Raw genomic sequence first — 26,197 nt, 5'->3', positions numbered from 1 at the left:
CCAAAGGGTCTACTGGGTACAAGACAAGTAAGTACATTTAATGGTTAATGTGACAGATTTCAGAAATAAAAGGCAAGCAAGTACAGTGGGGAAAGAGGTGAAATCACAGAATCTGCATGAAATGGCCCCTACCCAAGGATTTCAATTTGCTACAGAGGAATTTTGGTTCTTAATAACCCCCCTACTTATATTTCCTCCCTCACACCATTAGTGAAAGAACTCACAGAAAGAAACTCTCCCCAAGTACAGGTCTACACTGGGTAAAAATAAAGACTTCTGTTTTCCTCTGATAAAACCATAAAGCCAAAACCCAAGCAAAATGGCAAAAGGTAGATGTTTTTAATAAGTAAAAATTATTTTATAAGAAAAACAGACTCCAATAGAAAAATAAGCAAAGTACATGACTGAATTCACAGAAACAACATAGTTAATTAATATATAAAAATCTTTTTTACTAGTAATAAAAGAAATGTGAATTAGACAGACTATTTATATTATCAAATCAGCAACACTTTTAGTGATAACTTTCAATAACAGAAATAATAAATGCAGGCACTCTCATACTCAATTTGTATGAGTATGAAACTGGTAGCAACTTTGTCAAAATCTGTTTGGCATGGAGACTAAAAATAGGTTTTTTAATTGTATTTTATTGTTTATGCTATTACAGTTGTCCCCACTTTTTCTCCTTTCCCACCTAAAAACAGTTTTGCTGATAATTCAATAATTCTAATTCTGCCATAAGGAAATAATCAGAATTGTAGTCAAGAGTATTCACTGTAACATTTTCCATTATAATAGATCTAGACAATGAGATATAATGTATCTATTAATTAATACTTAATATTAAGTGAAGAAAAGCAGGATCTAAATCTATGAAATATACATACATTGAAAAAATGTTAAGAAGCACACATTAAGTAGTTATCTCTGGACAATAAGATTTTTCCTTGTATTCTTATTGCATTTTCCATAAAGAAAATAATTCAAAGATTCTTCAAGTACCAGAAATTTGTAAAATGATATAAGCCTACTGCCACTCAGTTCTAACTACTAAAAATGAAAAATTGATGAGAAGGTCATTGACAAATAAAGAGTAACTATATACTATTCATTTGTCCCTCTGAGGTGTGTCACAAAGAGGAAAACGTATTTCCTACATTAGAAAAGTCTTTTAGTTGAAGGTGGAGATTAAGATGTTAAGTTCCCTAAAAGAGACCCCCCTTCATTCTCTCATTTTCTGTTTTCCTAGGAAATCAATGAGGAAAGTGGAGAGTACTGTATTATCAGTCTGCTGGAGAATTTGTACATAGATCCACAGAGGCAGCTGAGATGCATCAATTTTTCAAAGGGATAGCAGCATAATGCAGCGGAACAGAAAGTAATGAGCTCCTGGGGTCCAAAGTCAAGTGCTATTTAGGACAACAACCAGCTCTGTGACTGCAGCTAGTAATCACCTCACTTGGTATCTCCTTTATAGAATGGCAGGGTGGGGAGGGATTTTTAGTTTCCTTAGAGGGCTAATATTTCATGGTTTTACTTTTGGGGTTTTTGGGGGGGGTATTTGTTTTTGTCCATTTATAAAGCTAATATCTTCATCTTAAGAATTGGCAAAATACGCTAAATTCTTGAAGGAGCACAAGATTACCTTTTTCGGGATTCAAATCTAGGTGGCTTAAACTCTCCCCACCATCTCTGAAAATCAGTATCAGAAAATGAACCAAGAGAGTGTCACTACTGAATTACCCTCTTGTTTTCAGGCACTGCAACAATGCAAAGCAGGTTACTCAATCCAACTAACTGGCCAAAATTTAGCACTGCAAGAGTTTCATTATTCAGCAATATATAGATTTCTTTAAAGTCTAGAAAAGGAGGGAAGAACAAGTAATTTAGCAAATCTCTGAGTGAAATACACTAGAGACAGTGGACAGCCCTTCTAAAAATAACCTTTTTCAGAGGGGCCAGAGATAAGAAGGCAAGTTCAAGGTACTGATCCAGAAGATCTGTAAAAAGAAGCCAGGCCCCTAGCCCCTATTCCCTTGATGTGCAATATTTTCTCTACCCCCTGACCTACTTTATTCTACGTAACTCTGATAAAATATAACTCAATTTTCTATTTCCATGAAGCCTCTTTCAAAACTACGTGGCTAACTGTAATGCATCTAACTGACAAAGGATTAACTTTCAAAATATATTAAGACACACAAAAAAATAAGAAAAAGTCAAAGAACTCAGTAAAAATTTTAGCTAAAAATATGGAATGTCACAAAAACTGTAAGCCTTCATTAATGACTAAACATTTAAAAGATGTTCAACTTTCCTATAATTAGAGAAATGCAAACTAAAACCACAATTTTATGCCCATAAAGACTGATAAAACATATAGATTGAACAGCTCTGGCTGGTGTGGCTCAGGGGGATTGAGCACCAGTGTGCAAATCAAGAGATCACTGGTTCGATTCCCAGAGAGGGCACATGCCTAGTTTGAGAGCGTGTGAGAGGAAGCCAATTGATGTGTCTCTTGCACACTAATGTTTCTCTTTCTCCCTCCCTTCCTCTCTCTCTAAAAGTAAATAAAAATTTAAAAGAAATTTTTTAAAGAATCAACCAATAAATGCATAAATAAGTGGAACAATAAATTGATCTTTCTCTCTCTTCCTCTCTCTAAAATCAATCAATAAAAAAACTTTTAAAAAAGTTATTCATAGCCAAAACCCAGCAATTACATCCCCAGGTACACTTCAGGAAGATTTCTGTTTAACAATTTCAAATATACATACAGGAACAAATTTAAAAGACACATGGACAAAAACTAGGGGGAGGGTGGTAATGGGAGGGAAGTGGGGAGGGATGGGTGGGTGGGCTGGAATGGGGGTAAAAGGGAGAAAACTGTACTTCAACAACGATTAAAATTAAAAGAAAAAAATGTTCAAATACAGAAAAGGTGCAACAACAGTTCACTTCACCCAGAATTACTAATTGCCAATATTTTGACACATTTGTCTTATTGTTCTGTCTCTATAAGTATAAAAAGATACTTTTTTTCTGAAGCATTTGAGAACAAATTGCAGACATCATATCCTTTTACCCCCAAATATTTCAGCAGAGATATATTTGGACATAGAGCTTCACTTTATTTAACCACAGTATACTTATGAAAATCAGGAAAATGTTAGTAATTAACATTACTGCAATACTAGTAGTATATGATCTAGACATCGTATTCAAATTTTGATAATTGTCCCAGTAGTATCCTTCATAGGATTTTTTTTTTATCAGGTCCAGGATTCAACCAGGACCATATGTTACATTTACAGGTCAAGTCTCTATAGTGTCATATATGAAAAGATTCCTCAGACTTTAGTTTTCAAAGGTACTGACATTTTTAAATATTATAAACCATTTATTTTATGAATAGAATGTCTCTTAATTTCAATAATCCGATTTCTCTTTGTCATTAGATGCAGGTTGTATACACTTTTGGCAGAAATACTATGTAAGTATTTCTGAATGAATACTATGTAACAGATTATGTCCTTCTCAGAGCATCACATCAGGAGGCACATTACAGCCAGTCCCATGCTGGAGATGTTTAGTTTGATCACTTGGCTTAAGGTACCTAGTGCTTACCAGGTTTCACTACTGTAAAGTTATTATTTTTCCCTGGTTGGTGTGGTTCAGTGGATTGAGTGCCGGCCTGTGAACCAAAGGGTCAGCAGTTCAATTCCCAGTCAGGGCACATGCCTGGGTTGCAGGCCAGGTCCCCAGTAGGGGGCACATGAGAGACAACCACACATTGATGTTTCTCTCCCTCTCTTTCTCCCTCTTTTCCCCTCTCTCTAGAATGAATAAGTAAAATCTAAAGAAAGAAGAAGCACTGTCATGGATAACATGAATGCATTCATTAAAATGATTATCATAATCTTAAAAAAGTTAGTTTTTCTCTTTTTGATTAATAAATACTTATTATCTATAACTATCTATAAAAGGAGGATACTTTGAGACTACAGAATTATCCTTCTCCTCAAACTTTTATCCAGTGGTATTAGCACTACTGATGATTCTCACATGAATAAATTGGGACTATATGTCTTTTAAAATAGTACTTTCTCTCTCTTCTTACTTTCCACATTTTTTTGGCATTCTACCCTAACAAAGATCTTTTCCATTATACTCTAGAGAAATTCTTATAAAATTGTGCACAAGTAGACATATATAAGAACATTTTGCTACATTGTTTGCAATGGCAAATAGTGAGATCAAGCTAAAGGTCCAATAGAGAAAGTTTATTTAGAAAGTCACAGAGGTAGTAGAAGTGAGCCACCTGAGCTATGTAGGCTCAAGAAACAAGTTACAGAAGCAAAAGAAGGGCGCTTAGAGCTGAGGAGAAAGAAAGGTGAAGGTAACGTGCCTGGGGGGAAGATAAGGGGGAGGGGGAAGGCACAGGCATGAGAGTGGGTGCCACATTTACCAATTTAGATAATTTGTGAATACCAGAATGAAAACTCAGAATGATATATGAAAGGTGGTATTTTTATACAGCTTGAAAAATACAAAACAATAAATTCTATGTATTGTTTAAGTATACAAACATATATAAGGGAAGTATAAAATACGCATAAAAATAATAAATATGAAAATCAGAGTAGTAGTTTCATGGGTTGGCAGGGTAATGGAATCAGGGAGGGATACACAAGACAATTTGACTATTTCTATAAAGTTTTATTTATTAAACTAGGTGGTAGGTACACATGTGCAATAATAACAACAAAAATGTTACACTGAATTGACAGTTGTTCCTAAGAAGAAGAAGGTCTCTCTTGTAAAAAACCTGGTACCAGCTTAAAAGCTCTTTAATAAGGCATACAAAAATCTGAAAATTACAAAATTAAGTGCCAAAAGAAGCACCACTGAATATGCAATGTTCTTTCCTTCCTGCAATATATTGACAATTGAGGGTCAGAATGACTGATTCACAGTAAGTATAAACTTCTGACAGACAAAATATTCAATTCAATCAACATATAACAGACACTTTCCATGTATCAGGCATCAAAATACAGGTTAGAAAGAAACAGGAAATATTTCTCTTGGCACCAAAAAATGTTCAGAAGTGGACTGACAGTCTTCAAAATAGAGATATAAATAAATATATATTGGATTTAACTAGCACAGGCACAATTTTGATATTTTCACTGTCATTAAGGAAACTCAATTATTATTAATAATTTATCCCTGGTCCTTCAGAGAAACTCACAGTTCTTAGATTGGTAAAACTCTGATTCTAGGAAATATTTCCTTATTTCACAAGTCAGCTTTAAAAAGTAAAGCAATAAATGTTTGAACTTTGTCCTTATACCAAATGCTTTTGCCAACACGACAAGGTCCATGCTTGCATGTTAATAAAATCAGAACAATTACCTCTATCTAATTCAAGAGATTAACTACACAAGCTGCCCAGTGCCCCTGTACCTTTAACTAGTCACTGGGACATAAATAATTCTAGCTATAAAAGGCCTGTTGGAAGGAATGGAGGCTGAAGTTAAAACCAACTCAAATATAGTTAACTGTAAAGTAGCTGAGTGAACTCTTAGAATAACTAGCCATTTATAAATCACACTAGTTTTTCATCCTTCAGTTGTACAGCATGTTTTCTAAGTTAGCAGTCAGGGAAAGTCAGAGCAACAGTGGATATAATAGGCTTATATACTAGGCTTATATATAATAGGCTTATATAATAGGCTTAATATACTTATATTAAGAAGTTGATCTTAACCTACCAATGTGCTATATTCCAAAAGTCAGAAGCTCAGAGTTCAAAACACACTCTCTCATGGAAACTATTTGAGTTAGTCTGTTTGAGCTAGAATCCTATCCATGCATAAACCTTACTAACCCAAAACATAGGTGATTATATGGTAGCAGTGCTGTGAACTAGAAGTCTTCCTCAACATCATTTCTATAAAGAATTTTTTAATTAAATCTAATTTGGACTTAACAAAAATGTATTTCCTCATCCTGCATTGGGGAAACTTTCTAGGATTCAATAAGTACTACTTCCTTTAAAAAAAAAAGTTTACTTTACATCCCCCAAACCAATTATTAAGCAATTGGTCAGGGAAGAGTTCACCTGTCACAGAACCAACTGTTGGTAGTGAGGTCCTTTTCCTGATATGAAGAGCTCTATTGGGTTCTGGTCATTGTCAAGGAAGCCAGGCCTACATTCTTCCCTCCCAGGCCCCAATTTCCTTTCTGACTCATAAATGTGATTGGCCTTTTAAAAGAAGAGATACGTAAAGTAGCTGAATCCTGTAATGGGTAAATCACTGAAATAGGATTCGCAGATAGGGCCTACTTCCATTCTTTTTTAAAAAACTGTGATAAGAGCACTTAACATGAGATCTACCCTCTTCACAAATTTGTAAGTGGACGCACAGCACTGTTAATTGTGGGCAATATTGTATAGCAGGTCTCAAGCAAAACTTTTGAAAAGTTGAAGCATAACATACATAGACAAGAATGTAAAACTATAAACATACAACTTGTTAAATTTCCCAAAGTGCTGATGTACCTCTCATCTAAATCAAGAAATAGAACACACCAGTACCCCAGAAAGCTCCCCTAATGCCCCCTCTAGTCACTGCAGGATGATTTTATATGGGGTTGGCAAGTGGGACAGACCAGTGCTGCTGGGATTAAAGAAGAAATATTCAATGCCAAACTCAGGAAAGACAAGACCCATATTTAAACAATCACTTAGGTGTAATTCTATCTTAGGTGTAAGATAGGGCCACTAACAGATCCCTAAAACATGGCACCAATCTGTCCTCATTCGTCTCCAATTCATTAATCACTACACATTAAAACATCAACTACATAGTCATCTACTGTGCAGGTTTCTAGTATACTTTGTGCCACCTTTTACTGCAATAACTTAGCTGTAATACTGCAAGGCTAAGTTCTAGATGTACCACGTTCAAAAATTTCACTGGGCTATTAGTCAAGTTACAATATCCAACACAACAATTAGGCAATTTAACTACACTTATGTCACAGTGACTCCTTTGTGTTCCTGATTACCACTGTTTTCCTTCCTAAGTACTTTTTAAAAATCTACTTTATTGTTGTTAATATATTTTAAATGTATTAATGTGTGTTAACTATTTTAAGTGTGATAATGGTATCAGGGTTATATTTTTTAAAAAGTTAATTTTATTTTGAGATGCATACTGAAGTACTTCAAGTAATATCCAGAACTGGCTTTCAGATACTTCCATACAAGGCCTTACATTAACGTGAGAATATACTGTTTCTAATTGTTTATCTGTGTTCTTTAATTTTCTACATTGCTCACATACTGCATCTGTCATAAAAACTTTAGTTTAAAAAATACTTCCACAAAGGAAAAACTGAAAGAAAGGACACATAAAATAAATTCTTGTTGAATTTGGGTGATGGGTGTAAGGGGATTAATTGTACTATTCTCTTTACTTTTTAAAAATAAATGCTATTTTTTAAAAAATCACTCATTTGAAAAGTTAATTTAGCTGGGAATTAGTTTTCTCACTAAATGAAAAACTTTCATTCATACATTCACTCATTCAATCAGTCAGTTAGACAGATACTAAAATATAGGAAAAGGGGGAAAGGAGTTAAAGTAACTCAGCAGTTCTCAAGTATGGCTGCATATGAAAATATCTTTAGAATCCATAAAAATATAGATGTCAGGGCCCAACTATTAAACTAAAATATCAACTACATTTTAAAATATATATATTAAAGGCAAATATACATCAAAGTATTAGGTCTTTTTTGGGCAATAATATTTCATATGAGTGATTTTTAATGTTCTTATTTATACTTCTGCAAAGTCTAGTTTTTCAATAAAGTATATGTATTATATTGTATAGTAGGAAAAAAGTACTTAAAATGCTATTTTTAAACCAAAATGAGATACTACTGCATACCCACCAGAATGGCTAAAATAAAAAAGACCAAAAACACCAAGTGTTGAAGAGGCTATGGAGCAACGGGATGGAATGTGTGTGAGACACTGTGCGAGAGTGTGCAGCCACTATGGACTATCATTTAGCAGTGTCTAATAAAGTTACACATACACATGCTTACCGTACAACCTGGCAATTATACTCCAAGGTATGTACCCAAAAAAACAAATAAACAGATTCCCAAGAATCTGTTCAACAATGGTCATAGCAGCTTTACTCCTAATGACTAGAAACTGAAAAGCAACCCAAATATCAACCAACATAATAATGGACAAACAAATTATGATATACTTGTAAAAGGAAATTACTCCAGAGCAATTTTTAAAAACTGATCAATTCATTCGACAATGTGAAGAAATCTCAAACATTGCACTGAGTGAAAAAAAAAAAAGATACAAAAAGCACATGCTGTATGATTCCATTTGTGTGAATTTCTAAGACAGGAAAAACTAACTGATCATGACAGAAATCGGAACAGAAGTTTTAACAGAGAACATGAGATATGTGACGCACACAGGGCAGGGGCTTGAGATAACTTTGAGATTGTAGATACATTCCTTAGCTGGATCTGGGTGGTAGTCACATAGATCTAAAAATATGCAAAAATTCATGTAGCTGAACACTTGATATTTGTGTATTTTAATGTATATAATTATGCCTCAATTCTTTAAAAATTAGAAAAATGTTACTTTTTCAGCCTCCCCAATTTTTAGCTAAAATCTCAATTACAGGCTTTAGACAATCATACCTATCCTTCCACTACATAGGAAGAATAGTTTTAAATCCTCCTTCCTAAACTAGAAGGTAGCTGACATTTACTAAATGTTCCTGAGGCCAGGCTGTGTGCTAAGCCCTTAACACCATATACCTATGTAATCCCCATTATCTTATGAGGTACTTATCTATATCACATTTTACAGATGAGGAAACTGAGGCTCAAGGTTGAGTAATTTGCCTGGGACCACAAAGAAAATAAACAACAGAGCCAGGATTTGAAACCAAGTCTGTCTGTGACTCCAAAACTAAATTCTTCCTCATTTCCTAAGCCTCAAATTCCCTGTCACTATGTCCAACACTTGCCCTTTGACAAACCCCAAATATGGAAGATCTTTCCCTTCCATTAGACATAAGCCCCCATTCTTCCTTGCTAAATAGAAAGTTCTGCATAGCAGTTCTTTCTAGTGTTTCTCCTACCTCTGAGGGAAGAAATACAACTTTAATTGATATAGGAAAACCGATGTGTGGCCTCCATCTATCATTAATCCAGAAACGTATTTGTTACTAGTTGAGTTAGACTTGATCATCCTTCCCAGAAAACTGTAACTCAAGTCATATCTATAACTATAAACCTATAGCCATACACCAAATTTTTCGGATTGTAAAACACACTGGACCATAAGACGCACCCAGGTTTTAGAGGAGGAAAATAGGAAAAAAAATTAAAGCAAAAAGTGTAGTAAAATACTTAATAACATAAATAACATAGGCTGCTGCCCTCCTCACAGCAAGCCAGGTAAGCTGCATTTGGACTATAAGACGCACCCCCTTTTCCTCCCAAATTTGGGGGGGAAGTGAGACTTATAGTACAAAAAATACAGTACACAGACTGGGGCAGGAATCTTTTTTCCCCAGTTTTATTGAGATATAATTAACATATAACATTGTATTATTTTAGGTGTACAAACTACTTATATATGTATATATTGCCAAATGATTATCACCGTAAATTTAGTTATATTTTCTTGTGTTAAGAACTTTAAATATTTCACTTAGTAACTTCCAAATATACAAAACAGTATTGTTAACTGTAATCATCATGTTATACATTATATTCCCAGACTTAATAATCTTATATAAGTGGAAGTTTGTACCTTTTGATCACCTTCACCCATTTCTCCCACTCCCCATCCCCAATCTCTGGCAACCATCAGTCTGTTCTGTTTTTATGAGTTGAGCTTTTTTTAGATCCCAAATATAAAGAGATCATAATATTTGTCTTTGTCTGTCTGACAATTCACTTAGCATAATGTGGGGCAGGAATCTTTTATAGACTAGAACACATCTGATTTCCATTTGGTTAGGTCTCTGAGCCTTCCCATGATAAGCCCAACAAAAAACATCCCCTGGGCAGTGGTCCACTTAATGCTCCCCCAGTTCTGTATTTCAGCTAAATTCAAGTTCTCCAAGGAGGCTGTTTTTCCAATTTATGACTGTATAACCTCAGCACACAGATGTCCTGCTAGCACCCTTACTCTTCAAGTCCTCTTTGAGGCAGAAGCAGCTTCTCCATGCATCTTGCAGTTGAGTCAAGATTTAGAAAAGATAATCACCTTGACATTTTGTTGCTATTGTTGTTCAGATATATTCAAAAACCTCTCATTCATCTTCATTCACCAGGCCCATCAACCAGCCAAAGCTTGTAGAAAACAACCTCTCTCTCTTTTGGACCCAACAGCTGAGTAACCCTGATACATTCTCAACACCACAAGTCTAGGTTTGAGTTTAAGGGATGTGAGCCAAAGATAGGTTGACCATGAAGCTACTAAGGTTAAGCTTCAGTCTCCTCACCTGCACAGCTCCTTCCAAGGTCCTGCACTAATTTTGTGTATCCATTTTCTTAAAGAGGGCCTATAAAGTTCAGGCTCCCACAAAACCTGCATTTGCACCCACTGAGGCAAGCAGGCTACTCCTTGGGCTCAGCTGGTTGGAAACCAAGACGTGCTTCACTACCACTAGTGCCTTCTCAACCCCTTAGGACAAACAGACAATCAGCAACTACACTGAAGGATAATGCTGTCTACATGATTTACTTTAAAATTTTCCCCAGCCTTTGCTGGGGAAGCAACCCGCTTCCTTTCCCTTTGCAATGCTGGCTTCCTTGTGCACAAGCTTAAACAAACCTTCTTTGACTATATCGGTTTTGGGTGATCTCTCTTGATTTCTACCCTGGGAGCTCACAAGAACCCAGGGTGTGCGTAACACCACCTGTGCATCACATTAATGTTTTGTTGCTATAAGCAACAGATTTATGTTAAACCATTCACCTTACAAAGTAAAATGATTTTGAAGAAGAGACATTTACAATGAGGGAACTAAGTCATTACCAATAAGTATTAAAACACTGGGAGTTCACAGGCACCATTAACACCTTTCTGTTTAATTTCACCTATTATTAATAATACTTTATCTACCTGATGCCCAAATTAGCAATGTACTGGCAACAGAGGTTGCTGATGATTAGGTCAGCTTTTTGTTGTTGTTGTTGTTGTTGTTGTTGTTGTTGTTTCAAGGCTTGAAGTTTCTTTATTCTTGCAAGTGGAGGAATTGGAGAGGATGAAAAACAATGTGAATACAATGCAAAGTGAAAAAACTCACTACATAAAAGTTTCACGAGTGTCCCTGTAGCAGCAAAACTGATTCAGAAGAACTGGATTTTTATATACTATATAACATGTCCAAAAAAGAAAAGGGGGCAAAATCACAGCAATCCCAACTCAAGGTATACATGACAAATGCTAAAAATACATGCTGACTCCTTTAGTTTCCTAAGAGCTACTCAATCACTGAAAAGAAGCATTAGTTATGAAACTACTCCTGCTCCTCACCTCACCAGTAATGTTTCCCCAGATGACACATTTTAAGTGTTATAATAAACTTCCTTATTTTATTTTTTACAAGAAAAAAGGTAAAGTTTACTTTAAACACCTATGTACCCTACTAGAGTCTACCCTCCATATCAGGGGATTCCTCATCTACAGATCCAACCAACCTTGCATCACAAAAATTTGGGGGGGAAGGTGTGACGTTATTACTGACATGTCCTATGTAGTTAGGCCTACGAACCTTCATTCTAAACATGAATAGACTTTTCTCTTGTCATCATTCCCTAAACAATATAGTATAACACCTATTTACATTGCGTTACATTGCATTAGGTATTATAATATTCTAGAGATGACTTAAAGTATACCAGAGGATATGCAAATACTATGCCATTTTACGTAAGCCTTGAACATCCAAGGATTTTGGTACCTGGGGGTTCCTAGAACCCATCCCCCAGTTTACTAGGAGATTACTTAATCCAGCTAAGAAAAATAAGGGTGGGGAGAAAGACCACATATAATAAAAATAAAAATTTAGAAAAAAGTAAATAACATAAATAGAAAATCATAAAAATCAGAAGAAACAAGTTTTCACAAAGTCCTATGCAAATAAAGTTAATAAATATCTAGGGAAAATAGTTTTCTACAAAATAACTTTACTAATATTGACACCAAAAGCTGAATGCTCTAAATAGATACCTCTGCCAAATGACATGTTAAAGGGAGTAAAAAAACTTTACCAGCCCCCAAGAAGCAACAGGCCCAGACTGTTTTACAAGGAATTCCACCAAATCTTTAAATCTGAAAAGAAAGGGAAGGAGAGAAGAAGGTAGGTGTTTAGGTACACTAATCTCAAGTAAGAGGATCAATTAGAAAAAAGGGAAGGGTTTGCAGGAACTAGTGTAAAGGACACATGGACAAAAACAAGGAGGAGGTGGAAACGGGAGGGAGATAGGGAGGGCTAGGGGTGGGCTTGGATGGAAGTAAAAGGCAGAAAACTGTACAACAATTAAAACAACAATTAAAATTAAACAACAATTAAAATTTTAAAAAATAATAATGCTGTATAAGAAAAAAAAAGAAAAATCCTAACTCTGATTTTGGCAGATGGTTTCCAGCACCATATTATGACCAGGCACTGTTTAGTCCATAACTGCAAAGATGATGCAAATATTAAGTTATTAATGTAATTTAGCATAATTTGCCTAAAAGGAAAATAAGAGGGGGGTCCCCCCCTCCCAAAAAAAACCAGAATTATCTTCTGGAGGGCAGGCCCCTTGTAGTATAGGCTTCCCCACTGAGTGTTCTAGAAACCCATCTGTATCAGTGTACCAGCTAGCACTGTAGTAAGGGGCTACATTCAGCTTCAGTGAATTTTTTTTTTAAGACTTTCAATGCGTTTGCCCATTTCATGATGGGTGATTTACAAACTCACCTGCCCATACTGTGCTGAGTGTTCTGCAGTTTTGACCAAAAATAGCATGACCTCTGTGCCCCACCCTCCCTATTCTCCCCATCTTACCCCAAATGACTTTTTTTTTTTGTTTTCCTGGATGAAAAATGTCCTCGAAGAGAAATATTTTGCCAGTGTGGAAGAGGTGAAACAAAAAACAGCAGAAACACTAAAAGGCATCAAAATCAACAAGTTCTAAAACTGTTTTGAGTAGTGGGAAGAAATGTCTCAATAGGTGTATTGCATCAAATGGAGAGTACTTTGAAGGTGAGTGAAGTTTAAACATGTGAGAATAAATACACTTTTTTTTATAAATAAATTCCGTTTTTTTAGGGGTCCCCCTTCCTAAAATATTCATCACCAAGGATGCTGACAAAGCATAAAAAAATCAATATTAATTCTTGGTTTAAGATAGCAAAAACAGGAATCAACAATTATTTAACATAAGGTGGAAAGCTAGGGAAAAGCAAACATAATGCTTACTGGGAAGATACTAAAGGTAGTACAGTCCATTCCCAACAGGAATGAAAACTGGCATCACTGTCACTCAACACTACCAGAGTAGCTGCGAACACAAGTAGACAAATGAGAAAAATAGAGTACACTCTAGGAAAAAAAATAAAAGACACACAAGATAAAATAAAAGTTAAACAAGAAGTGGTAAAACAGCCCTGGCTGGCGTAGCTCAGTGGATTGAGCGCGGGCTGGGAACCAAAGTGTCCCAGGTTCGATTCCCAGCCAGGGTACATTCCTGGGTTGCAGGCCATAACTCCCAGCAACCGCCCATTGATGTTTCTCTCTCTCTCTCTCTCTCTCTCTCTCTCTCTCTCTCTCTCTCTCTCTCTCTCTCTCCCCCTTCCTTCCCTCCCTAAAAATAAATAAATAAAAAATCTTTAAAAAGTCAAAACTATCACTATTTAAATTATTTAAAAAAAAGAAGTGGTAAAACTATCACTATTTGAAATAAAATAATTGCATATCTGAAAAAAAAGAACCAAGCCTATCTGAAAACCTACAAACGGTATGAGAAGTCTTACTTTTATATCCTTCTACCTTACTAACATCAGAAGCTTTTCAATATTTGAGTGACCAGGTGATATGATGAAAGAAAACACTCCATTTATAATAGTAACTAGAAATATAAACTTAATACGAAATGTACAAAATCTATCTGAGGAAAACTTTGAGACATCTCTGTAGGATACAAAAGAACACCTAAACAAAGGGAAAGATAGAATGTCCTTGTAGAGTAAGATTCAACATAGGTAATGTCAAGCCTTCCTTAATATGTTCATAAATTTAACCCAATTCAAATAAAAATAGTTCTATTTCCTCTGGATCAAAAACAAGCTGAATATCAGACCACACTGAAAAATAATCAAGAAAGAATAGTGAGATACAAGATGTCAGAAGAGTAAGTAGAAGCTACACTAACCTCCCAGGACCAATCTGGAATTACAACTACATTGCAGAGAAATCATCTGGAATAAACAACTGAACAATAGCAGGAGAGAAGCCTTATAACCACAGACAGAAAGAAGAAACCCTTCAGCACAACGTGAGTGGTGGAGAGGGCGAAGGAGACGCAAGAGGGCTGTCTAGGTGCCTATACATGTCAGCTTAAGTGCTGAAGGAATATTTCAGTGGCTGGGGGATTCCCCTGAGAAGTGTGGGGTCTAAACCCCAAGCTGGGCTCCCCAGCCTACAACACCAGAGCCCGAAAAGAACCCAGATAACATCCAGCTGCAAAAAGTGGCAGGGTTTCTCTCTGTCAGGGACAGATGGCTGGAGTCATGGAGAACCTTTTATAGGGCTAAAGCACAAAATTTCATTGCAGCGCCTTGCCCTGGGTGCTGGCAAAAGGAGGGCAGAGTGAACTAGATATGCTTGAAGACAGTCTGGGGCTGGTGGCTCAGGGGGTAGAACTAAGGGAACAGCCGCCAGCATTCTGGTGCTGAGTGTTCCCCCTTACTGCAGAGGCCATCTCTCTCAGGAAGAGCAACCCCTTTAGAGTGGCATCAGCCAGAGGGGAAGCAATAGCCCAGCCTAGAGGAATTACTCTGCCCCACCTTGTGTTGATTAAGCCTGACTGCTGATTACAGATTGACTAGATTAACAACTGAAGGAGTCAGCCATAGAGTATAGATCCCTGATAGTCTCCAACAGGCTGCCTAAGGCCAGACTGGGACACCATCTGATATCACCAGAAGTAGATCCAGACAGAAAAACAGTAGTAAATACTAGATGCTACCAAGATGAATTCCACCATGATCTTCTTGATTTACAATATTTTTCTCCTGAATGGCATTTTAACATTCATTTCTTGTCCTTCAAGTTCGTGCATGTTAACTCACTAGACTTTACATTATAGTTTATTTCAAATCTCATATTTTATTCCTCCATTCCATTACTCCATTTTATCTACTTCTATCCTCCTCTCCTATTCTGCCTTCCTCCTGCTTTTTCTTTTTTTGTCTCAGATTTTAACTTTTTCCAGTCTTTGCCTGCTTTTCATTCCTCATTCTAAGTATTCCCTTTTTCTCTATCATCTCAAAATAACTTTCCTTTCCTCTAGACATTTCTTAAGCTTTTCTTTCTTTTCCCCCCTTATACCCATTCCACCTATATTAATATTAGCCCATTTGTTGTTGATAGTGCTGTGGTGAATCTTTTTCTGCAATTTGGTTCCTACTTTTTAAATTTATTTACTTGTTTCCTTTTTCTTTCTCTCACTATATCCATATTTTTAAATTTCTGTTTAAATTTAATACCATACACTTCCCTTCTCTTGCTCCATTCCACATTCTTCATTCCTTTTCATTTATGATGTCAGTTTTAGTTTCTTTCTCTCTTTGTCTTTCCTCGATTCCCTACTCTTATTATTCTCCTCTCTCTACCCTCTCAAAATCATTTTTTTTCCAGTAAATCATTTCACATTCATTTCTCCTTTCTTATAACAGTCTTAATCTCTTCACACTTTTATTAATACTGGATCATTTGCTGTTGATACTGTGATTATGGGTGGGGGTTATTTTTGCAGATGTGATTTGTTTCCTGGGCTGTGTGGTTTTGTTCTAGCAGCACAACAGCATATAAGGTGTGGTGGGCAGAGTGACTCTCAGTCAGCCCGCAGGAGGGAAGGACCCACTAAAGAATGACCCAACAACAATCAAAACCAATTACTAAAGAGTTAACATAAATAGAATAAAGGAGATCCCAAGAGCATCAAGTTCAGAAGATCAAGGAGATTGTACCACTGAATCACACAGGTCTCCTACCATAGAAGTTCACAACACAAAAACAGGAGTCAAAGCACATCAATCTAAGAAGCAGAAACAAACAAGAAGGGTCTCCTCTAAAATGGGAAGACAAAGAAATAACCCCCAATTGAAAGGAAAGGAGGAATCCCCAGGAAGAGTGCTAAATTAAATACTGACAAGTAAACTATCAGACACTGAGTTCAAAACAGTGGTTATGAAGAAGCACAATGATCTCAGTAAGAACAATAAAGAACACAGGGAAGCCACAATGAACTTACTGTGAACTACATCAGCATGAAAAAGGACAAAGAAACTATCAATATGAGCCAGGAGGAAATGAATAATACAATTTCTGAATTGAAGAACATAGTAAAAGGAATAAAAATCAGGCTAGATGAAGCAGAGGATCAAATCAGTGAGATAAAGGACAAGGCAGAAAAATATTCCCAGACAGAGCAACAAAATGAAAAAAAAAAAAGGCTCAAAAAGAATGAAGAAGGTTTAAGGGAGCTGCAGGACAACATGAAACATAACAATATCCATATCATAGAAATACAAGAAGGAGAAGAGGAGCAAGGCATAGAAAACCTGTTTGAAAAACTTATGATAGAAAACATCCCTAGATTACTGAGAGAAAAAGTCACACAAGTCCAGGAAACACAGAGGGTCCCAATCAAGATGAACCCAAAGAGTCCCACTCCAAGACATATCATCATTAAAATGGCAAAATTTAAAGACAGAGAGAGAATTTTAAAGGACACAAGGGAAAAACAGTTAGTAACATATAAGGGAGCCCAGAAAAGGCATCAGTTGATTGCTCAACAGAAACACTACAAGTCAGAAGGGAATGGTAAGAAATATTCCAAGTAATGAAAAGCAAAGGACTGAAACCAAGACTACTGTACCCACCAAGACTCTCATTTAAAAGGGAAGGTGAAATAAGGAGCTTCCTGGACAAAAAATGGCCAAAAGAACTAAAGGGCACAATGTGTGGCATTCCTATGGGGCGATGCCCTCCCCCCATTTTTTAACCCAAAAAGGAAAAAAGGAAGGGGATATTAGTTCTTTTAATCGATTACAAAACACCTGTTTTTCTCTCACCTTCTTACATACATATGCTTATACAAATGCTTCATCTTGGGCACATGCTTATCATACAGGTATGCAGGATGACACTCTTGCAGGCTGAGGTTTCACAATGCCTATGGAATCACACACTTGATTTCCATTGTGGAGGGCTCATGTGAGTTACCACTGACTGGCAAGTAAACTTCATTTGAACATATGAATCACTGAAAATGACGATGTTCATTTATTGAGTACACCTGTGCCAACTTCATTGCAGAAGCAAAAAGAGGAAGGGATTTGTATGCATGATACACTAACAGATGCAAACTTTAATAAAAGCTTACCACACTTGGAAAAATGCGACATACACTTACTCTTTGCAAAACTTTAAGTACTTTACATAGTCTACCAAGCAGTTGAATGTTATTAATTACACAAAGACAGAGGGATGGTCTCTGGAATTCATTATTAGTTTCCCCTCTGTTTAAGCCAAGTGAACGCCACTGGTTGCAAAGGGGTAGCACTGCCCAGACACCACTGTTTTCTAACTTGAAGAACGGTGTTACTTGCTATGCATATGCACTGTCTCCAAAGTGCTTAAACTTTTTGAAAAGACCTGGAGCAAACATTTCTCCAAGTTGCCATCCTCTGCATACAGTATGTTTCCCAGATATTCAAAGGTAAAAGGATCAAATTATCCCACCTACCTAGTTTGTCAGTAGTGTTCCCTGTACCCTCCAGCCCCAAAGTCCAATCTGATTTCCCAGGTGAATTGAGCAGGTGCGGGCTACCCAGTATTTAGCCTCAGAGAAACACAGAGGCAGGACTGGTCAACTACAGAGAGAAACATCAAAGAAGACAGGGTGAAGGCTCTACCAGAAAAGCAGACCACATCACATTCTTTCCTCTTGCACACCAAGTGTCCCCCAGAAGGTACAGGAGACATATGGGATCTACTGGTTCTGCTCCCTAAGGAGCCTTCAGAAAATTAGATAGGACTTCAGGGAGTTAAAGTTCTCTAGCAGCCTAAGCTTCAGGGAAAACAGCTTTGAGGAAGAGAAGGGGGGAAACCAAGCTGTGACCTGGAAAAGTTAGTGCAAGGGTAAAGCAGAGCTTCCATCACACTGTCTGAGGTTGGCACACAAAGGGCTAAGTCCCTGCCTAAGGGTTTTGCCCACTCCCAAGACATCCAGACATCACTGGCTTCTTCCCACCCCAACCTAAGAAAAGGACTCTAATCACAAGTCCAATGGGCCTTCTCCTTTCCCAGACACCTCAAGAGTGTATGTTCACCAAATAGAACCACTACTATCTGCTCCCATTTCCCCGGCCTTCTATGTACAAAGCATGCTTTGGTGCCCTGGCCCCTCACCTTCTTCTTCTTCTTCTTCTTCTTTTTAATTTATTTTAGAGAGAAGGGAAGGGAGGGAGACAGAGAGGGAGAGAAACATTTATGTTATCTTTTGCTTGCCTCCAACCAGGGACCTGACCAGCAACCCAGACATATGCCCTGGCTGACCTTTAGGTTCACAGGCCAGCACTCAATGCACACCAGCCAGGGCTCACCTTCCTATTCATTCAAAAACTGATGTTGCTGCTCTGACTAGTGTGCCTCAATTGGTTGGACATCGTCCTAAAGTGAAAGGTCACCATTTTGATTCTGTTCCAAGGTATATGCCTGGGTTTCAAATTCAGTCCCCAGTTGGGGACTGAATTGGGGCAAGAGGCAACCAATCAATGTTTCTTTCTCACATCAATGTTTCTTTCTTCCTCCCTTCCCCTCTCTCTAAAAATAAATAGACCAAAAAAAAAAAATGCTGCCTGAGAGCTTCAGCAGGAAAACAGAAAACTGAGAAATGCCGTGACAACACCTGTCAGAGAAAGGAGAAAATGTGAAGACATCTTGAAAGGCTGTTTCTTCTTGCTGGCAGAATAAAGCACTGATGAAGAGCTTTCTTGCTTTCTCTGCCTACAGAGACCCTGGCCTGCAAGCAGATACCCCTCTTAAGAGACATTACTGCATAGAGACAGATTAAACACTGAAACAGACACTGCAAATTTTATAGGAAATTTATTACAAACAAGATGGAAAGGTACTGCTAAAAAATGAAAAGAGCTATTATATGAATCATACCTTTCCCAAAATTCTCCTACTGTCTATCCTACTTGAAAAAACCTTTATGTAATTTACCTACCAAGCTGCTCATTTTCTGATCATTTTTGCTAACAAGCTTTCTTACATACAACTTAATTCTCTTACTTCAATTTAACCTAATGTTTTTGTTCCATCTTTTATGAAAATGGAGAAAAAACTTTCCCCTAATAACTAACCAACTTTAATTATGAGTTATTCTTTGGTATTTTTCTAAATAGTCAACTTTCACAGATCTTGTTGATCACTATATGAACCTTTTTTGTAGAATTACAGTAAACCTGAGCTTATCAATATCTTTACATCATACCTTAAAACTGCTTCACTCTTGAGGCCCTTCATAACCTAATCTTGCCTTCGTCAACTTCATTTCTATGTTTTGTCCCTTCTATAGAGTAAGTCCTTTGCTAATTAAGCTATTCCCTCATTTTCCCAGTTTAGAAATTGCTGCACCTTAGTTAATCCCATCTAACTCCACCTGTCCAGTTCAACACTAATACATCCTCTCTGATGTCCTCCACCTAAAAAGATCTCCTTTCGCATTCTTTTGTATTTTCTTCCTAAATTAATTAAATGTAGATGTTTGTAGAATCCAATAACATTAATATTGTTTAGTTCTCTATTGCCACACAGATATATGAATATTGGTAGTATCTCCTTAACCAAGCTGTATGAGTTATACAGTATGCACAGTTCAGCACATAACCTAGGCACACAGAAGACAGTCAGTAACTAACCCATGGAAGAGACCCGAGTCAGTGATTCAACACAGTTCATCAATCAGTGCACAGTTGAACATACTGGTCTTGCTATGTACTGCAGCATCATTCTAGGTTCTACGCTTTGCCTTGCTTTCTACTATGTGATTGTCTAAAACTCTGTATGGCCTTCTGTGGCAAGCCCTTTCCTACATAAGCAAGCCTGACTATTCTATCCTATTTCAGAGCATCCTCCTTGGGCAATGGGTCTTGAATGTCATCTCTAATAGCCTATTTATCAAAATCATCACGATTAGTTTAAATTCAATTCCTATTTCCTAGGTAGTTTAAAATCCTGACTAATGTAAGATCATTCAATAAACTGCACTTTCAATTATGTCAAAGCTATCCATACAATCTCAAACAATAAAACCAAGCCATGCCAAAACCCAATCATTCAACAGGTTCCCTTCCTTTCGGTAAGTGATCCTCTAGCACAAAGCATGAGAGCCCTATCTGTTCTCCAGACAGGGGTAGTGACAAGGTTTCATCAGGAAGGGCAACTCCACATCAGTTTGTAGTGAACAGCTAGCTACCTGTAGGATTGTGTTAAGGAAAACTTTTGAAGCCACATATGAGATCAGTGACAACGACTTCACCAACTAGTGATGTCTGTCAGGGTCATAGAAGGGGTAACATGTAGAATGGAATTACTGACCTGTTATTTGGGATCAGAATAAAATCAAAAGCTTTACTAAAATAAAGATACCCTCTACTTCCCAGTTTTCTACATTATTTATATATTTGTAATAGAATAATTTTCCCCTTTTTTATCCTGAGTAATTTTCTTTAATGTCTCTTTCAGTTATCAAGACTAAAAATCTAACCCAGAAGTACTGGAAATATACTATTATTCTCTTGAGAAAATCTACCCCTTTTTTCCTTTCTTAAAATTTTTTTTATTTTAATATTTTATTTATTTATTTCTTAGAGAGTGGAAAAAGGAGGGACAAAGAGAAAGAGAGAAACATCAGTTGGCTGCCTTTCACAGGCTACCAACATGGGGACCTGGCCTGCAACCCAGACATGTGCCCTTACTGTCAACTGAACCTGCAATCTTTCGATCCACAGGTTAGTGCTCAATCCACTAAGCCACACCAGTTGGGGCTACCTCCTTTTTCAAATACCAGTCCTTATTAAATTTATTTCCAGTAGTTCCCAGAAACGTATAAACTAATCAATGCTGATTAAAAATGGGAGGATTTTAACTGCAGGTATAAATACTAATGATGGAATTAACCATGTTTATACTTCAGCATTTCAGAGAAACCAATAGGCATTGCCCTGGCCAGTGTGGTTTAGTTGGTTGGAGCATCATCCCATAACTGAAGGGTTGTAGTTGAATCCTGGTCAGGGCACATATCTAGTTTGCGGGTTTGGTCCCCTGTCCAGGTGTGTATCCCTGGCCAGGGTGCATAAGATTCTAGGTCCTGACACATATGGGAGGGAGGCAACCTATCGATGCTTCTCTTCTGCACCAATGTTTCTTTCTCTCCCTTCCTCTCTAAAAGCAATAAAATAAATATCCTCAGGTGAGGTTATTTAAAATAGCCTCAGGTGAGGCTATTAAAAAGGAAACAAGGAAGAAAGGGAGAGAGGGAGGGAGGAATAAAGACATCAAGAATAACAGGCAGAGTTTCATTTTACCAACTAACATTTTAACACACCATTCAATATACTTTTGACCCATATCTTGACTGACAGCCTGTATTACCTTCATTGATTTAGACATAACCAATTTGACTAAACAAGAAATCCCACAACACAGAAGTACCCATAAAACTCCACTGTAAAATGAGCCATCAATTCAATTAAAATGTTAACCTTATGGTATGACATTTACATATGGTATCTTTTATTATAATGTTAAATGTTCATTCTAGATTGGCTTCTTCAAAAATGTTGTTGGTAATTTGAGATTGAAATGTTACATGTTTCCTAGTATGTGACAAAGCCAACACTCAACAGAGATGGTGTCACTTGTAGAGGAGTCACCTCAACCTTCAAAGGGAGAATTAGAAAGCACTGACCAGAGAAGCTGGTAAGGAAGGCACGGCTTAGGGTAGGGAGGGGTGGCATGGGATTTTGAGTTAAAAAAAAAAAAAAAAGACAGATTTGGATTCCTTTTCAGGCTGCCTTTGACTAACAAGATGATCTAAAGCAAGTTACTTGACTTTCTTCACCTGTATTTTCCTTATCAGTAAAATGAGTATTAACAAGACCTTCCTTGTGTACTGTATTTTGCCATGTATAATGCACACTTTTTGCCCCAAATTTTTGAGGGAAAAATAAAAATGCACATTATTCATGGGTAGTACTAACTTCCTACCTATATAAATGTTTTTAATTCTTTTATTTATGCTTATGTGTTAAAAGTATAACTCTAGAAGGCAATAATGATATCCATATGCAAAATAATACCCTGGAATATGGTAACTGGTTTTATTTCTAAATATAAATAAATAAAAATTGAATAAAAATTAAAACAAAAGATTTTTTTCCTGAAAGTTTGGGCCAAAAACATGGGTGCACATTATACACAGGAGCGTATTATACATAGCAAAATACAGGTAAATAATTTTGCACAGTGGAGTCAGTGTTTAACAAATTGTAGTGATTATGATTATTATTGATAGGTTCTTATCTGTAAGGTAGAAACAAAATAAGGAAGCTCTGTAATCTTGACTGGTGTTTTCTCTGGGGGGTATGGTGCACAGAAGAGTTGCATAGGTGGGGAGGTTGATTTGGGGAACATTTCTAAAATGGCTGGCCCTGGCTGGTGGGGCTCAGTGAATTGAGCACCAGCCTGGGAACTGAAAGGTCACTGGTTCAATCCCCGGTCAGGACAAATACCTGGGCTGTGGGCAAAGTGTCTGGCTGTGGGCATGCAAAAGACAACACATCAATGTATCTCTCACACATCAATGTTTCTCTCACTCTCTTTCTCCTTCCCTTACTCTCTCACTAAAAGCAAATAAATAAAATCTTAAAAAGCCCTGGCTGGTATGCCTCAGTGGATTGAGTGCAGGCCTGCCAACCAAAGGGCTGCAGGTTCAATTCCCAGTCTACGGTACATGCCTGCGTTGTGGACCGGGTCCCCAGTAGTACTAATTGTACTAATTGTACAATGTGTGGGCACATAAGAGGCAACCACACATTGATGTTTTTCTCCCTCTCTTTTTCCCTCCCATCCCCTCTCTAAAAATAAATATAATCTTTAAAAATAAAAAAAATTAGCCCTGGCTGGCGTAGCTCAGTGGATTGAACTTGGGCTGCGAACTAAATTGTCGCAGGTCCGATTCCCAGTCAGGGCACATGCCTGGGTCGCAGGCCACAGCCCCCAGCAACCGCACATTGATGTCTCTCTCTCTCTTTCTCCCTCCCTTCCCTCTCTAAAAATAAATAAATAAAATCTTAAAAATAAAAAAATAAAATAAGTAAAAATAAAAAATTTAAAATAAAATGACCCACTGGATTTTGAATTTGAAGGGTACCTGATGAGATGTCATCAAATTCCCAACGGTAAACAGAACTTCTCTAAACAAGTAGGGGATGTAGGAGACATATTCTTGAGTTGACTATCCTATCATCTGATCCTATTATCTTCTCACTCTCAAAGAATCCTTAGGTTTTAGCTCTTACCCAGGTTCTTCAAACCTCCACAATTATCAGATGCAGGTACTCTTCTAAACTGTTGAGGGGTTTAGAACTAAGACAGCTAAAATCACAAGATACCCAACTGCTAGTTAGTTCTGGGGATAGAAAGAATTAAAAGCTGCTTATATTAGTTATGTTTAAAAAAAACTAATTTCACAGAAAAAAGGGATAGGGCACAGAGCATGTCATGCACTGTTACTGCTCCATGAAAATAAAAACAATCTGAAAAATAATAGAAACTATGTTTTATGAACTTCCTAACTGGCTTCTTAGGATGGGAGCCTTCTTTTCTATGATTTAGGGATTAAATCACTCCCTTCCCACACATTACTTCACAATGCAGTTAAGACCATTTGCCTGACCTGACCTACCTTCCTCCTTCCCTGCAAGAACCACTCCATCATGCTGACTCATTGTTGGCTAGAATTGAATACTAAGTCATGTACTTTCAGAAGTCAGAGCACATGGGAATATACAGGTCTCTAATCCCCTTTAAAGCAAAGGTCCCTCTAAAACAGTATATTTCATTGGATTACAAGGTAAAATTTAAAGGAAGATGCCCTTGTCTAGCCTCTACCTTTCCTAAGGAACACAGGTTTCCTAAGAACCATCCAGGGTTCTCTGCTAACCGTTATCCACGTGCCTTACCTTGCATTCCACACTTCTCCAAACCAGCCACCAAAAACTGCAGAAATTGATTTCTGCTCTTTCAAGGGCCTAATTGTTAGAAAACTAAAATGAAGTATGCTAATGATATTGGGTACCAATAATTAATGCATTATTCTCCAGCAGCAATGGTTCACAAATGACTGGAAGGAGAAAGGGGAGAGGAGAGTTTTGCCCCCCTCCAGGGGACATTTGGCAATATCCGAAGACACTGTTGGTTGTCACATTAGCGGTGTGCTGCTGTCATCTGGTAGGTAGAGGACAAGGATACTACCAAACATCTTACAATGCATAGGACTGCTCCCCATGACATAGAATTATTCAGCACAAAATGTGAGTACTACTGAGGTTAAGGAACAAGCTCTAAGATGCAATATATTTCTTTTTTTTTTAAGATTTTATTTATTTATTTTTAGAGAGGGAAGGGAGGGAAGGAGGGAGACAGAGAGAGAGGGAAACATCAATGTGCGGTTGCTGGGGGTTATGGCCTACAACCCAGGAATGTACCCTGGCTGGGAATGGAACCTGGGACACTTTGGTTCCCAGCCTGCGCTCAATCCACTGAGCTATGCCAGCCAGGGTAGATGTAATATATTTCTATTAACAAACTCTTTGCTCTGTAGGTTTAAGTTTAAATTTCAGTTGCTGGTCAGGCTGAATGGAGATGTGTTTTTGAGCAGGTAACCATAAATCAACCCCCAAGAACGAACCTATTTTCTATTCATATAAAATTAGTTCCATTCGTTAGACTAAAGACTCTACCTGAATGATTACTGATATTTTATTTGGTATCTTTTTTAACTCTTATGTTTAAAATACAAGGTTAACCAAAAAGTGAATTCAACAAAGAAAAGATACCCATTGTCATATTTGCTTCAGATTTTAATAAAGGTTTTAATTATTTATTTTTAGAGAAAGAGCAAGGGAGGGAGAAAGAAAGGGAGAGAAACATTGATCTGTTGCCTCTTGCGCATCCCCAACCAGGGACCTGGCCCGTAACCCAGGCATGTGCCCTGACTGGGAATCAAGCCAGTAACCTTTCAGTTTGCAGGATGATGCAAACTGCACCCCACTGAGCTACTCCAATCAGGGTCAGATATTTTTTAAAGAAAAAAATTATACACAGTTAAAATCTACCTTCCCACCTTTTCTCTTCCTAGAAGATAACCACTATATATTACTATATGTCATTTTCACATATATTTTATAATTATCTACATATATCCATATAAATATACAGTATCTCTTTATGGTACTAAATTTTAAATAAATGTAATTATACTATATTTTCTTTTCTCTCAACATTATTTGAGATTTGTCTACTTCTGTTTTCTTCATATAAATCTAATTAATTCATTTTGACAGCTGTATAATATAAATAAACTAGCTTACATATTAATATTCCTCCTGATGAGTGACTCAATTGTCCTAATTTTCACTGTTTGCATACACTTGTAACACGCCTCCTACATGCTAAGAGTTTGGGTAGGTTCATTATCTTAGAAGAAGTGGAATTGTGGAGTTATAGTGTAATAAGCCTTCAACTTTGATACAAATTGTCAAATTGTTCTCCAA

General features: G+C 37.1%; 1 protein-coding gene across 3 annotated transcripts in view; it reads right to left on the bottom strand.

The window, feature by feature from the left end:
- The window catches only part of GPAT3 (glycerol-3-phosphate acyltransferase 3), a 78,070-nt gene that overhangs the window by 19,232 nt on the left and 32,641 nt on the right, over positions 1-26,197 (bottom strand). The window lies entirely within an intron of this gene.

The sequence above is a fragment of the Phyllostomus hastatus genome, unplaced genomic scaffold (genome assembly GCF_019186645.2).
Source record: "Phyllostomus hastatus isolate PE091 unplaced genomic scaffold, TTU_PhHast_1.1 phas_scaffold_39, whole genome shotgun sequence".
Classification (NCBI taxonomy): Eukaryota; Metazoa; Chordata; class Mammalia; order Chiroptera; family Phyllostomidae; genus Phyllostomus; species Phyllostomus hastatus.
This window is presented reverse-complemented; position numbering and strand designations above follow the sequence as displayed.